The sequence below is a fragment of the Geotrypetes seraphini genome, chromosome 7, assembly GCF_902459505.1.
Source record: "Geotrypetes seraphini chromosome 7, aGeoSer1.1, whole genome shotgun sequence".
In the NCBI taxonomy this organism is placed as follows: Eukaryota; Metazoa; Chordata; class Amphibia; order Gymnophiona; family Dermophiidae; genus Geotrypetes; species Geotrypetes seraphini.
The window spans coordinates 191,918,918-191,934,077 of NC_047090.1; the positions used below are offsets into that span (position 1 = coordinate 191,918,918).

The 15,160-nt window shown below is 43.2% G+C and overlaps 1 protein-coding gene across 4 annotated transcripts in view; it reads right to left on the reverse strand.

Annotated features, from left to right (window-relative positions):
- Nucleotides 1-678: 678 nt before the first annotated feature.
- Nucleotides 679-15,160, reverse strand: part of TTLL5 (tubulin tyrosine ligase like 5) — a 602,590-nt gene continuing 588,108 nt past the window's right edge. For all 4 annotated transcript variants that reach the window (XM_033951293.1, XM_033951292.1, XM_033951290.1 and 1 more), the window contains one exon: nt 679-1,664. The gene's annotated coding sequence lies outside the window, so the exon portion shown is untranslated. The remainder of the gene's footprint in view (nt 1,665-15,160) is intronic.

The window sequence follows — 15,160 nt, forward strand, 5'->3', positions numbered from 1 at the left end:
ACATCCAAAGCAGGAAAAAAGATCAGCGTGAGAAAATCAGCATAAAACCACACTAAAGGGTGGTGCAGCGGTCATGCAAAACAAATTGCGTTAAACTTGAGCAAAGTTTTTCTTTTTACTTGCTTTGCAGTGCAGAGAAGAGGGATCTCTACCCTTGACTCCATAAATGACCCTAGTAGCAAACGTGATGACCCCCCACCCTATCCCTCTTTTGAGAGGCAGAAGTGAAGCCCACTCACTCATGCTTTGCAGTGCCATCTTGAAAAATGGCAGTACCTCATCGTTCACATTGCAAAACTAGTTTTTCTCTCGATTTGTTCATTCTAGTGCTTCTCTCTGGCTATCCCAAAGGTGGAGGGTGCAATGGGGTGGGAGAAATCAGTGCAATGAGGAGTCTCGGGACTTGCGCAGACCTATGTGGAATTCTTTTTATATAGCGTCTCTTTGCATACTATTTGGTTATTTCAAAGTTTTGTGATAGGCTTGCGTCAAGCATTAGCACATGGCTCTGTCATAAGTTTACTGCATCGACCCCTCAGAAGGAACTGTGAGGTTTACTGAGATGCACTGCTGAGAATGCTAAGGTTTAGCTCCACAAAATACTAAGTCTGGGCTACTGTATGAGAGTTTTATATTCCGTTATTAAAGAAAACATCACAGAGGTAATATTTTCTGGAAAATACTTTAATTAAATCTGTACATCAGCACCTTATTTATAAAGCAGACATAAATCACTTACTAAATGCATCCACACACTGTAAAGAATTATACAGGGCCAGACCAGTCAGCTGTCTCCTGACATGTAGCTGGGACAGAAAAGCACCATGAAACAGCATTCCTCTCATTTAGCGATGGAGATGAGTTTGGGTCTTTTTATTCAATCTTTGGTAGTTGGAAGGGGAAACTGCTACTGTAGCTAAAGATTCTGGGCACAGTCCAATCAATGCCTGGAAGAGGCTGTCATGCTAGTCATATCATCCTAAATTGTGAATCTGAGAGCGCACATAAAGGCTACATTTTTCTATTATGAGAAATCCTATGTCCCCCAAGCTTAGATTCCAGAAACAGGATCACAAGGCATAAGCAGGAAGCAGTCATGTGACCTCTCTTGTATCTAGAAGCCCAGCTCTGTGCAGGCATCACCCAAATTTGGAAAGCTGTACCCATAATGTTTGGAAAATCTTCCTTTTTAGATCTGCCCATGAACCCTATGCAGCGTGAGGACATATGAGCATCAGTGTCTGTGCTATTTCTTACAGCTCTGGAAATGTTCTGGTAGTGCTATTTTAAGGTGTGAACACCTGCTGTACACCGTACCTCACTCATCTGAAATTTAATGACTTAATTGAAAGAACAAACAAAATGAAAGAATCAACAAGAATGTTGAGAGTGCACATTTCCGAGTATGAGCACCTGTTCAGTCCATACATCTAAAGAACTCCTGTGAGGACATAATCCATCATCTCAGAAGAGGTGGAGGCACTGGGGAGAAAGCAATGAATGGAAAAGAGGAGCCAGTGAGAGAGATCATCTCCTCTCGCTGGAAGATGGTCACTGCAATTTGCCTTCTGCACTGCCCGAACAGGACTTTGTCCCACAGCTGCTCCTTGTTGCTCAGCTTCCAGAGCTCATCAGGATTTGAGAACATTCAGCTCACACAGAAGCTGAAAAGAACAAGAGATATCAGTGTGAGAAAACAAGTGGGCAAAGCTCATGAAATTCTTTACAAGTGTCAAGTTTATTGAAAATTTCTTATACCACGGTGAATAATAATAAAGGACAATACACAGCACATACAGTAAAACTAGGTTCTAAAATTAACAATGTGAGACATTACTAGGAATTGTTAGTACAACAAATAACTTTACATATAGACGAACACCAAACATAGGGGAGATGGGCAAGAACTATAATTTTTGGAGAAAAGAAAACAAAAAAAGGGAAAAACAATAGGTAGGGGAAAAATGGAAAAGAATTGTTTAGTCCTTAAAAGGACAGTTACTAGCCAAAAGCATCCTGGAACAAAAACTACATGGGTCAATGACTGGCTGAGTGGCAGACTTCAGAGGGTGGTAGTTAACAGTACCCTCTCTAAAACATCGGAGGTGACCAGTGGAGTACCGCAGGACTCAGTCTTGGGCCCACTCCTTTTCAACATATTCATAGGGGACCTAACTCAGGGGCTTCAAGGTAAGATAACGCCAAACTATGCAATATAGTGAGAGACGGCAATTCACCCGATAGTATGACACAGGACCTACATTTGTTGGAGCTTTGGTCCTCGACCTGGCAGCTGGGCTTCAATGCTAAGAAATGCAAGATCATGCACCTCGGCAGCAGAAATCCGTGCAGAACTTACACCTTGAATGGTGAGACCTTAGCTAGAACTTCAACAGAACGAGACATCTACCCTATTTAACATAGCTCAATCTCTTTCTAAATATTCAAAAAAGAAACTTCCTCCACCAACTGCTACATCCCCAACGGCAGATGAACTCTCCCAATTTTTCCACAAAAAAGTGATTGATATTAGAACTCATCTTGGACCATCTGTTCCCCCTTTTTCTCCGACCACTAACAATGATTCCTCCTTCTTGCCCCTCAGTTCTCTCTCTCAATTTAAAGTACCCACTTCTTCCCAATTATCTACTATTCTGCACTCAATAAATTCTCCTAACAATATAATCGAAACCTTTCCTCCACACTTACTTAAAAATTTTTTCTCTTTTTTCGGACCTTACATAAAGGAAATGATTTCCAAATCTTTTTCTGAATGTCAAGTTCCAACATCATGGAAAACTGCACTAGTTTTCCCTAAACTCAAACAATATAACGCTGATCCCTCTTTACCTAATAACTATCGTCCTATCGCAAATCTGTCTCTACTCTCTAAAGTTACTGAAAAAATTGTTCACACTCAACTATCCGATTATTTTGATCAAACACATGCCCTTCATCCATATCAGACAGGCTTTCGCTCTTCACATTCCACCGAGCTATCATTACTAGGTCTCATCTCAACAATACATTACTTTCACGACCACCTAAAATCGGTCATACTAATCTCTCTCGACTTATCCGCGGCATTCGATACCATCGACCATTCATTATTACTATCTAGACTGTCAGATTGTAACATCACAGGACACGCGCTTAACTGGTTCATATCCTATTTTCATCAGCGAAATTTCAAAGTTTATGCAAAAAACCAAATTTCTTCTTCAGTAATTCAAAATTTCGGAGTCCCTCAGGGCTCCATCTTGTCTCCACTACTGTTCAATATCTTTCTATCCCCTCTTCTTTCTCTCGCACAATCACTAGGTTTCTCTATTTTCGCCTACGCTGACGATATTCAGTTGCTATACCCGATTAACACCTCAAATCTTTTAGATATTATCGATCTAAATGCCAAACTGGTTATCTTAAGTGATTGGCTTCTCTCTAATAAACTCTCACTCAATGTCGACAAATCTTGCGGTCTTCTTCTCCCCCTTAAAAAATCTGAAATAATACCTGGAACAATTTACATCAAATCTACACCATTACGTATGGAAACTAAAATAAAATTATTAGGCGTTTTCCTAGATAGCGAACTTACATTTCACGATCACATTAGTTCTGTTATAAAAACTTGTTTCTTCAAACTACGTATCATTCGCTCCCTCAGATCTATTTTAACTTCCGACTCGATTACCATACTAATTCACTCACTAGTCATCTCTCACTTAGATTATAGTAATTCTCTTCTCAATGGACTCCCCCAAAAAGAACTTCGGCGGCTGCAACTTATTCAAAATACTGCTATTAAACTCATTTACAATGTTGGCAAATATGAACATGTCACTCCTCTTTTTAAAGAGGCTCATTGGCTCCCCGTCACTCATCGGATACTTTATAAAATCATACTACTTACTTTCAAAATCAAACAATCTCACCTGCCCCTGTTTCTAGATAAACTTCTAATCCCCCAAAGTTCTTCTCGTTCTTTAAGATCATCTGATCAAAAACTCCTTTTCATTCCTTCTCTAAAAGAATCTTTCTACACCAGGACTACTAACTTTGCCATAACTGCACCCACATTGTGGAACTCTCTCCCCCAATTTCTTCGAGACGAAATCCAATTACCAAAATTTAAGACTCTCCTTAAAACTTACCTATTTAAAGATGCCTATGCCAAATCTTAATCTTTTTTTTTTTTGTCCACTTGTTGATTTCTTCTTCAATCTAATTATCATTCTCTCAGCATATCTCTCACACCAGGCACCCCCGCCCCCCATGTTTTATCCCTCCCCTCTATCTCATTTCTTCTAAGATTATGTAACTTTCTCCCAACCTTCCCAATTACCCTCACTGTCAGGTTAGTCCATATGTTCTAAATGTTTCTATTTTTTCTTTCTCACTAATCTCTCCCAACACATCTAAATACTTCTTTCTTTTCTATTTAGATTTTATTGTTAACCGGTCAGATATTTGTTTTATGATCGGGTTATAAAAAACCAATAAACTTGAAACTTGAAACTTGATCATCAGCGCAGACATGAAAACTGTTGATCATATGGAGAAGGCTTCATCTAAGGCAAGACAGTTGTTAGGTTGCATCCGCAGGAGTTTCGTCAGCCGGAAGCCTGAAGTCATAATGCCATTATACAGAACCATGGTGAGGCCTCATTTGGAATACTGTGTGCAATTCTGGAGGCCACACTACCGAAAAGATGTGCTGAGAGTATAGTCGGTGCAACGGATGGCCACCAGGATGGTCTCGGGGCTCAAGGACCTATCGTACGAGGAAAGGCTGAAAAATTTGCGGCTGTACTCGCTCGAGGAACGTAGGGAGAGAGGAGACATGATCGAGACGTTTAAGTATATTACCGGCCGTATCGAGATGGAAGAAGAGATTCTCTTTCTCAAAGGACCCTCAGCCACAAGAGGGCATCCGCTCAAACTCAGGGGCGGGAAATTTCATGGCGACACCAGGAAATATTTCTTCACCGAGAGAATGGTTGATCCTTGGAACAAGCTCCCGGTGCAGGTGATCGAGGCAAACAGTGTGCAAGAATTTAAGAGCAAATGGGATGCCCATGTGGGATCCCTTAGAGGGTTAAGCCAAAGGAACCTGTCACCAGGAGTGGGATCCCTAGGATAGTAGACTTGGGGGTGGGTCAGTAGAGTGGGCAGACTTGATGGGCTATGGCCCTTATCTGCTGCCATCTTCTATGTTTCTATGTAATGAGGACTCTACATGCAAGTAATTAGGTATAGAGTTCCAGAGGGAGGGAGCAGTAACAGCAAAAATTTTTGATCTCATAGTGTTAATTAATTTCAAGGATGGTATGGTAAGGAGATTCTGAGATATGGAGCAAAGAGTTTTGGATGACCTATAAGGGATAACATAGTAACATAGTAGATGACGGCAGATAAAGACCCGAATGGTCCATCCAGTCTGCCCAACCTGTTTCTTTTTAAATTTTTTCTTCTTAGCTATTTCTGGGCAAGAATCCAAAGCTTTACCCGGTACTGTGCTTAGGTTCCAACTGCCAAAATCTCTGTTAAGACCCACTCCAGCCCATCCACACCCTCCCAGCCATTGAAGCCCTCCCCTGCCCATCCTCCACCAAACGGCCATACACAGACACAGACCGTGCAAGTCTGCCCAGTAACTGGCCTAGTTCAATATTTAATATTATTTTCTGATTCTAAATCCTCTGTGTTCATCCCACGCTTCTTTGAACTCAGTCACAGTTTTACTCTCCACCACCTCTCTCGGGAGCGCATTCCAGGCATCCACTACCCTCTCCGTAAAGTAGAATTTCCTAACATTGCCCCTGAATCTACCACCCCTCAACCTCAAATTATGTCCTCTGGTTTTCCACATTTTGAATTTGTAGTACTTGGAGGGCCGCAGAAAAAATAGTTCATGTCTTATGAAAGAAATGACAATTTTGCATGAGGTAAAACTCTTTATAGTTTATAAATATTTCCTTTTGGCTAAGTCTTAACCTTTTCCTATCGTAATAAATTTTACGTTACGCTGGTTCCAATCGTAATTATTTTAGCAAAGTTTTGTAGTATTCACCGTTATCATTTATGGCTATTGTAAACATAATGTAAATAAGTCATAAGTCTATAAATTCAAATATTTTGTGTTCCTGTTCTGTACTGTATGTCCCATGCCATGGGACATACGATGGCAACAACATTTTTGAAATGTCCCGTCAGCTGGGACACACGATAGGAAAAGGTTAATAATAACATTGTAATTTATAGCTAAAGAGACATATGATCAAGAAACTGTTTTATTTTACTTTTGTGATTATGAGAAACATACAGAGGGCCTCAAAATGGTACCTGGCGGGCCGCATGTGGCCTCCGGGCCGCGAGTTTGAGACCACTGCTCTAGGGTATAACATATTCAGGGCTTCCAGTCTCTCCTCATACGTCTTCTGGCGCAAGCCTCCTATCATTTTCGTTGCCATCCTCTGGACCGCCTCAAGTCTTCTTACGTCCTTCGCCAGATACGGTCTCCAAAACTGAACACAATACTCCAAGTGGGGCCTTACCAATGACCTGTACAGGGGCATCAACACCTTCTTCCTTCTACTGGCTATACCTCTCTTTATACAGCCCAGCATCCTTCTGGCAGCAACCACTGCCTTGTCACACTGTTTTTTCGCCTTTAGATCTTCGGACACTATCACCCCAAGATCCCTCTCCCCGTCCGTGCATATCAGCTTCTCTCCTCCCAGCATATACGGTTCCTTCTGATTATTAATCCCCAAATGCATTACTCTGCATTTCTTTGCATTGAATTTAGTTGCCAGGCATTAGACCATTCCTCTAACTTTTGCAGATCCTTTTTCATATTTTCCACTCCCTCTTCGGTGTCTACTCTGTTACAAATCTTGGTATCATCTGCAAAAAGGCACACTTTTCCTTCTAACCCTTCAGCAATGTCACTCTCAAACATATTGAACAGGATTGGCCCCAGCACCGAACCCTGAGGGACTCCACTACTCACCTTTCCTTCCTTCGAGCGACTTCCATTAACCACCACACTCTGGCGTCTGTCCGACAGCCAGTTTCTAACCCAGTTCACCATTTTGGGTCCTAACTTCAAGTTTGTTCATCAGCCTCTTATGAGGAACTGTATAAAAGGCTTTGCTGAAATCTAAGTAAATTACATCTAGCATATGTCCTCGATCCAGCTCTCTGGTCACCCAATCAAAAAATTCAATCAGGTTCGTTTGGCACGATTTACCTTTTGTAAAGCCATGTTGCCTCGGATCCTGTAACCCATTAGATTCAAGGAAATACACTATCCTTTCTTTCAGCAACACTTCCATTATTTTTCCAACAACTGAAGTGAGGCTCACCGGCCTGTAGTTTCCTGCTTCATCCCTGTGACCACTTTTATGAATAGGGACCACATCCGCTCTCCTCCAATCCCCAGGAATCACTCCCGTCTCCAGAGATTTGTTGAAAAAGTCTTTAATAGGACTCGCCAGAACCTCTCTGAGCTCCCTTAGTATCCTGGGATGGATCCCGTCTGGTCCCATCGCTTTGTCCACCTTCAGTTTTTCAAGTTGCTCATAAACACTCTCCTCCATGAACGGCGCAGAATCTACTCCATTTTCTCGTGTAACTTTGCCAGACAATCTCGGTCCTTCTCCAGGATTTTCTTCTGCAAACACAGAACAGAAGTATTTGTTTAGCACATTTGCTTTTTCCTCATTACTCTTTACATATCGGTTCCCAGCATCTTTTATTTAGCAATTCCATTTTTCATGTTCCTCCTTTCACTAATATATCTGAAAAAATTTTTGACTCCCTTTTTTACATTTTTAGCCATTTGTTCTTGCACCTGTGCTTTCGCCAGACGTATTTCTCTCTTGGCTTCTTTTAGTTTCACCCTATAGTCCTTTCTGCACTCCTCTTCTTGGTTTTTTTTTATATTTCACGAACGCCTACTTTTTTGCCTTTATTTTCTCAGCCACTAGTTTGGAGAACCATATCGGCTTCCTTGTTCTCTTGTTTTTATTTATTTTCTTCACATAAAGGTCCGTAGCCATTTTTATCACTCCTTTCAGATTAGACCACTGTCTTTCCACTTCTCTTATGTCCTCCCATCCTAACAGCTCTTTCTTCAGGTACTCTCCCATTGCATTAAAGTCTGTATGTTTGAAATCTAGGACTTTAAGTATCGTGCGGCCACTCTCCACTTTAGCAGTTATATCAAATCAAACCGTTTGATGATCGCTACTTCCCAGGTGAGCACCCACTCGAACATTAGAGATACTCTCTCTATTTGTGAGGACCAGGTCCAATATTGCTTTTTCCCTTGTGGATTCCGTCACCATTTGTCTGAGCAGAGCCTCTTGAAAGGCATCCACAATCTCCCTACTTCTCTCCGATTCTGCAGACGGAACATTCCAGTCCGCATCCAGCAGGTTGAAATCTCCCAACAGCAGAACCTCCTCTTTCTTTCCAAACTTTTGGATATCCACAATCAGATCCTTATCAATTTGCTGCGATTGAGTCGGAGGTCTGTAGACTACACCCACGTAGATAGAAGTTCCATCTTTACTTTTCAGAGCGATCCATATCGCTTCTTCGTCTCCCCAGGTCCCTTGCATTTCGGTCGCTTGAATATTGATCTTTACATAGAGAGCTACTCCTCCACCTTTTTGACCATCTCTATCCTTCCTAAAAAGATTATATCCTGGTATGTTTGCATCCCATCCATGTGATTCACTGAACCATGGCTCTGTGATAGTGACAATATCTAGATCTGCCTCTAACATCAGGGCTTGCAGATCATGAACTTTGTTGATTAGACTGTAAGCATTTGTGGTCATCGCTTTACAGCTATTATTCAGTGATAATCTCCTTTTTCGTATGGATTTTTGTTTCGTTTCACTTTCCGTTGCAATACTAAGAAATGAGTTGCTGATATTGTTTATGTTGCAATCTTTACTACTATCACATCTTTTCTTTTGCTGGGGGTGGTCTCTATAATTGTCCTTCATACATACACCATCCCCACCTTCTAGTTTAAATGCCTAGAAACATATTGTCTAAATTTCTCTGCAGGTTTCTTTTTCCTGCTGTAGTAAGATGTAGCCCATCAGTGCAATATATCTTCTTGTCCTTCCATGTATTTCCCCATCCTCATATGTACCTGAAGCCTTCTTGATGACACCAGGCTTTGAGCTATCTATTAAAGTCCTCTGTGTTTTTCACTCTTTGCTCTCCCTTTCCATATGCAGGCAGTATTTCAGAAAAAGCTAGTCTTTACAAAAGGTTTCAAGCCCTCACCAAGCTCTCGAAAAGCTTTCTGTGCTGCAAGTGTGGAGTTGTTGGCCAGGTCATTTGTTCCCAGATGGATAACAACATCAGTGTTAAAATCCTTAGTTTCTTTCTTAATTATAGTCTGTATTTGCCTGGAACTCCTGGTAGCTGAGGATCCTGGAAGACATTTCACTATTTTGGTCTCCTCGTCTTGTGTTCCAAGGTTAATGCCTCTGATGATGGAATCCCCCAACAGTAATAGTTTTCTGTTTTTGGCTTTTTTATTTGTACTTAGGGTGCGCTTGTTCTCTTGAGTTACCTTCATTGGTTCCAGTCCCACCTCCCTTCTGTTTTCTTGAGTATCGCAGTGCACTAGTGGAGCGAAGGAATTCTATAGAGGTAATATTAGTGAAGGTGGATGTTTCTGTGTTACATGTCGCAGTCTTCCTGAGCCTACTGTGACCCATTTATTCCTGGGCTGTTTTATTCTTTGAGGTAGAGGTGGTAAGTTGGTATGATTTTGTGGAGTGATGGAAGCTGCTTTAATTGTATTCAATTCCTGTTTAAGTTTTCAGAACTCCTCCTTAATACTAGCAAGTTGAAGACAGATGGGGCAAGCCTTAAGCCTCCAAATAGTGTGTCTTGGAATTAAAGCACCATAGTGATTACATTGAATAAAGGCCATCTTGATTGGTTGTGAAGTGACTTGATTTGAGTAATCCTGATTATTTGGGTCACTATATATGAACAGTGGTCCCTGGGGTGGGTGGGACTACAAGTCTTACCCTTATTCCTATAAAGGAAAAGAGAAAATAAGATTTAACAAAGGAAAGAGAAGGGTTTATTTTTTGTGGGTTTTTTTTTAAGGGATGAATTAAGTAGATATAATGCTGAAAAACAGTGAAAAGAGCAGAATATGAAACGCTGAGTAAGTTAGCTTTTAGAAGTTCAAAGGGCAGACTTGTTCATAGCACTGTCCCAAAGATAATACAGTTAACCTTAGTAGTAAATCAGAGCCTCTCCCTTCTATACCTAATCAGAAGACACAATGGCTGAAAACTAGTAGGTCAGAAATATAGGCTCTATACCAATCAGTAGCTATCCTAAAACACAGGATTTTAAAAATTAAAAGTAGAATTTTGTAAGTGATTCTGTGTTCTACAGGTAGACAATGTGCTTTGAATAGAAGAGAGGAAACGTGGTTGTATTTTTTTGCATTAAAAATGATTTTGATCACTATTTTGCACTATCTGAAGGTGCCTTATTACCTTTATTGTTATGCCTTTGTAAAGGGTGTTACAATAGCCCATGCAAAAGATCACAAGTGAGTGAATCAAAGTATTCAAAGATGCAGGTTTGAGTAATTTCAAGAGAGCGCGAATCATTCTTAGTTGATGAAAGCATTTCTGAACAACTGTACTGATATGGGCTTGATAAGTAAACTTACTGTCAAAGGTGACCCCCAACAGCTTTAAAGTGGATACAATTTTAATTGGTAGAGACTCAAGTTTGAGGGGAGCCTGTATCGATAGTCCATCTTTAATGGGGATGATCATTAATTTTGATTTATTGATATTAAGGGACAGCATGTTCGTGTCTGACCATGATTTAATTTTTTCCAATTTCCGATTGATTGCTATTTTTTCTGTGTTATTAAGATCGATTGAATGGATTAACTGAACATCGTCGGCATAAGCAAACATAGTAAAGCCAACAGACTGACCTAAAGTTAGGAGAGGAGCCATAAAGATGTTGAAAAGCTACAGAGATAGGCCTGAGCCCTGCGGAATGCTGTACTTGTGTGTGAAAGACTCAGAAGATGTTCCGTTAAAGATTACCTTTGACGACCTTCCTGCAAAGAAGGAAGTGAACAAATCAATAACTTTACCACTTCTCTCTGCATATTAATGCCAAGGTTCATATGTCATAGCTGTCACTACAGGGTGACAAATAAGCTGGTCCGACTAGCGCTGCGGCTCTGGTATGTTAGCTCCTTTCTGCTCCTCACAGGGCCTGGGCCACGTGATATTAACTTCCTCAGTTTGAACTGCAGAACCTTATGCGGTTCAATCATCATCTCTCAACAGTGGTTCAAAGTGAGCTGGTTGGTATCACATGGCCTAGCGAGTCAACAAGCAGTTCAGTGCTGCCACTGCCAGCATGAAAGCCCCAGCCCAAGTAGCTTATAGTTTCTGGGCCAATGATGAAATTTGGAGACACAGGTGGAGAGAAAAGGGGGGTGTCAGGTCAAAAGCGCGCCGGGACAAAGGCGCGCGCAGACAATTGAGCGCAGCGTGGAGGTGCGAGCCGCTGAAAATTACTGTTTTTAGGGCTCCGACAAGGTGGGGGCATGGGAGGGGAACCCCCCCACTTTACTTAATAGAGATCGCGCCGCGTTATGGGGGTGTTGTGGGGGGTTTGGGGGTTTGTAACCCCCCACATTTTACTGAAAACTTCACTTTTTCCCTGTTTTTAGGGAAAAAGTTAAGTTTACAGTAAAATGTGGAGGGTTATAACCCCCCAAACCCTCCACAACGCCAGCGCGATCTCTATTAAGTAAACTGGGGGGGCTCCCCAACAAAACCCCCCGTCGGAGCCCCTAAAAACTGTAATTTTCTTCGGCGCGCGCCTCCATCTTGCGCTCAGTTGTCGGCGCGCGCCTTTGTCTTTCGCGGGGTTGTCTATGAACCGAAAAGGGGAACAGAATGAAAAATAAATAGGAATCAGGGGAGGGGAACAGAGCAGAAGATGGATGGGACTCAAAGATGGGGGAAACAAGGGAAGCAGATGGATGAGAGTTGGGAGGGAAAGAAGGGAAACAGTGCAACAGATGGATTGGCGAGGGGGAGAAAAGGAGAACAAAACAGAAGATGGATGGGATTTAAGGGTTGGGGAAACAAGTAAAGCAGAGCAGAGGATGGATGAAAATTGGGAAGGAAGGGAAGCAGTGCAGTAGATGGATTGGTGAGGAGGGGAAAGGAGAACAGAACAGAAGATGGATGGGATTTGGGAAGGGAGAGAAAGAACAGAAAACAGATGGGATTTGGGAAGGGGGAGAAAGAAAAGAAGATGGATGGACTGGGGGAGGGGAGAGAAGGAGAACGGAGAAGAAGATAGATGGGACTCATGGAGGTGGAGAGAGAAGGGGTATAGAGCACAAGATGGAAAGGATTCAAAAATAAAGTTGACGGGAAGGCAGCTCGTATGGACGAAGTCCAAACACAACTTCTTCGCTCCATGGAAAATTAAGAACTGAGGAACTGCAAGCCGACATCTGGTGGCAACAATTGGCTGGCCCAGAACGTCCTCTCAGACGTCAGAATTGACGTTGGGTGGCGAGAGTTGGTTGGCCCCGCGGGGAAGGGAAGCAGGGAGAGCTGAGAACTTGGCGCCGGCCTGTTACCCGATGGCGGTGGTGGCAGCCTATTCCTTGGCGGCGGTGGCAGCATGTTCCCCAATGGCGGTGGCTTAGGGGAGGGCAGGGAGAAGGGAAGGGAAGCAGGTTGGGCACCCCTTAGCTTGAGATGAGCCACAAGCCGCAGTTTGCCGACCACTGGAATAGTACATACATAGTATCCGACTCTTCGTATATACCTCAGTCTGCTGAATAGCAAAGCAGAACTAAGAAAAATGAACTATAAACATGAACAATACTCCAAACAGGAGTAACAACTAATAGACAGGAATACTGTTGGAAGATGCATAGGAGAGGCCCCTGCAGCAAAATGTTCCCACAGCTCACCAGCTATGCCAGCTGAGCCACAGCCGCTGTTCTTTGAAGCCCCTGGCCCTAGAAAAATACTAGAACCTGCCGAAAAAGCAAAATCTGCACATGCAACACCCGCAAGAACAACACAACAGACAGGGTGGGGTGCTGTACCGGTCTGCAAGGTTTAAAAGAAAGAAATTTAGCAGGTAAGAAACTAATTTCTCCTTCTTTATCAACCTTGCCAGACCGGTACAGCTTCACTGATGGAATGTACCAAAGCAATACCCATCATGGGTGGGATCCCATGAAGAGCCAACATCAGAACACGCTCATAAAACACTGTGTCCTGATGTGCCTGAATGCCCACACGGTAGTGTCTGACAAAGGAATGCAGAGAAGACCAAACCGCAGCCTTACAAATATCCCTTGTAGGCACTAGAGAAGACTCAGCCCAAGAAGCCAACAGACCCCGAGTGGAATGAGCCTTGAGAAACTCCAGAACAGGCTTCTTCAGAAGAAGGTATGCGGAAGCAATAGTTTCCTTGATCCAGCGCGCAATGGTAGCCTTGGAAACGCCATCCCCTTTACAAGGATCTGCTAGAAGGACAAAGAGATGATCTGATTTCCTGATCTCCTGGGTCTTCTGCATATAAGAGCGAATGACCCAACAGACATCCAACTTGTGCAACTGTTCTGCTCTAAAGATCCCTCCCGACTACCCAACACCGGGAGGACCACTGACTGATTGACAAGAAAAGGAGAAATTACCTTCGGTAGAAAGGAAGGAACAAGGCGCAACACCACCCGCTCCCTAGAGAACACCAGGAAAGAAGACCTACAAGAAAAAGCCTGCATCTCAGAAACACGTCTAGAAGACGTAATAGCCACCAAAAAGACTGCTTTAAGAGTAAAGTCCTTCAACGAGCAGGCACCCAAAGGCTCAAAAGGTGTGCGCACCAGCAGGGACAAGACCAGATTAAGATCCCAAGAAGGAACAGACAGTCAAACAGGAGGCTTTAGCAACTTGGCCACCCAAAAGAAACGAATGACATCAGGAATGGCAGTCAAACGCTGACCTTGTAACAACCCACGAAAAGCAGACATGGCCGCAAGCTGAATTCGGAGGGAAGATCAAGCCAAGCCCTGTCCAGGCCATCCTGCAAGAACTCTAAACTGGAAGGCAAGGAAACGAGATCACCCCATGCGCAGCACATCATTCCTCAAATATATGCCAAACCCGCACATAAGCCCAAGAAGTGGATAGTCTCCGGAACCCCAGAAGGCTTGATATTACTTTGTCTGAATATCCCTTATTACCTAGGCGTTCTCTTTCAAGAGCCAAGCTGTAAGACAAAAGGGACCCGGATCGAACATTGGAATGGGGCCCTGAGACAGCAGGTTGGACGAGAGAGGATCCGCCACCAGATGATGGAACTATGTTAGAGTACCACAGACCCCTAGGCCAGTCCAGGACCATCAGAATCATGATGCCTGGATGCTGAACAATGCGAAGAAGCACTCTACCCACTAACAGCCTTGGAGAGAACACATACAGAAGACCCTCTGTTGGCTACGGTTGAACCAGAGCATCCAGCCCCTTAGCCTGACTGTTTCTGCGACGACTGAAGAAGCAGGGAGTTTTGGTGTTGACACTTGTGGCCATCAGGTCCATGAAGGGCTGACCCCAAGTCTGCACTATTAACTGGAAAGCTGCAGAACTGAGACACCACTCTCCGGGATCTAGCACGTGACATAAGAACATAAGAATAGCCTTACTGGGTCAGACCAACAGTCCATCAAGCCCAGCAGCCCGTTCTCATGACCAATCCAGGTCCCTAGTACCTGGCCAAAACCTGAGGAGTATCAACATTCCATGTTACTGATCCAGGGCAAGCAGTGATGATTGAGGAAGTCCGCCTGAACATTCTCCACTCCTGCTATGTGGGAAGTCGAGATGTCCAGAAGATGAGACTCTTCCCAGACCATGAGCAAATCTGTTTCCTGCACCACCAGAGAACTTTTGGTGCCCCCCTGACGATTGACATAGGTCACTGCCGTGGCATTGCCTGAGAGAACCCTGACCGACTTGCCCGTCAAGAAGGACTGGAAGGCTAACAACGCCAGATGGATGGCTCTGGTCTCCAGAACATTGATTGACCAAGACAT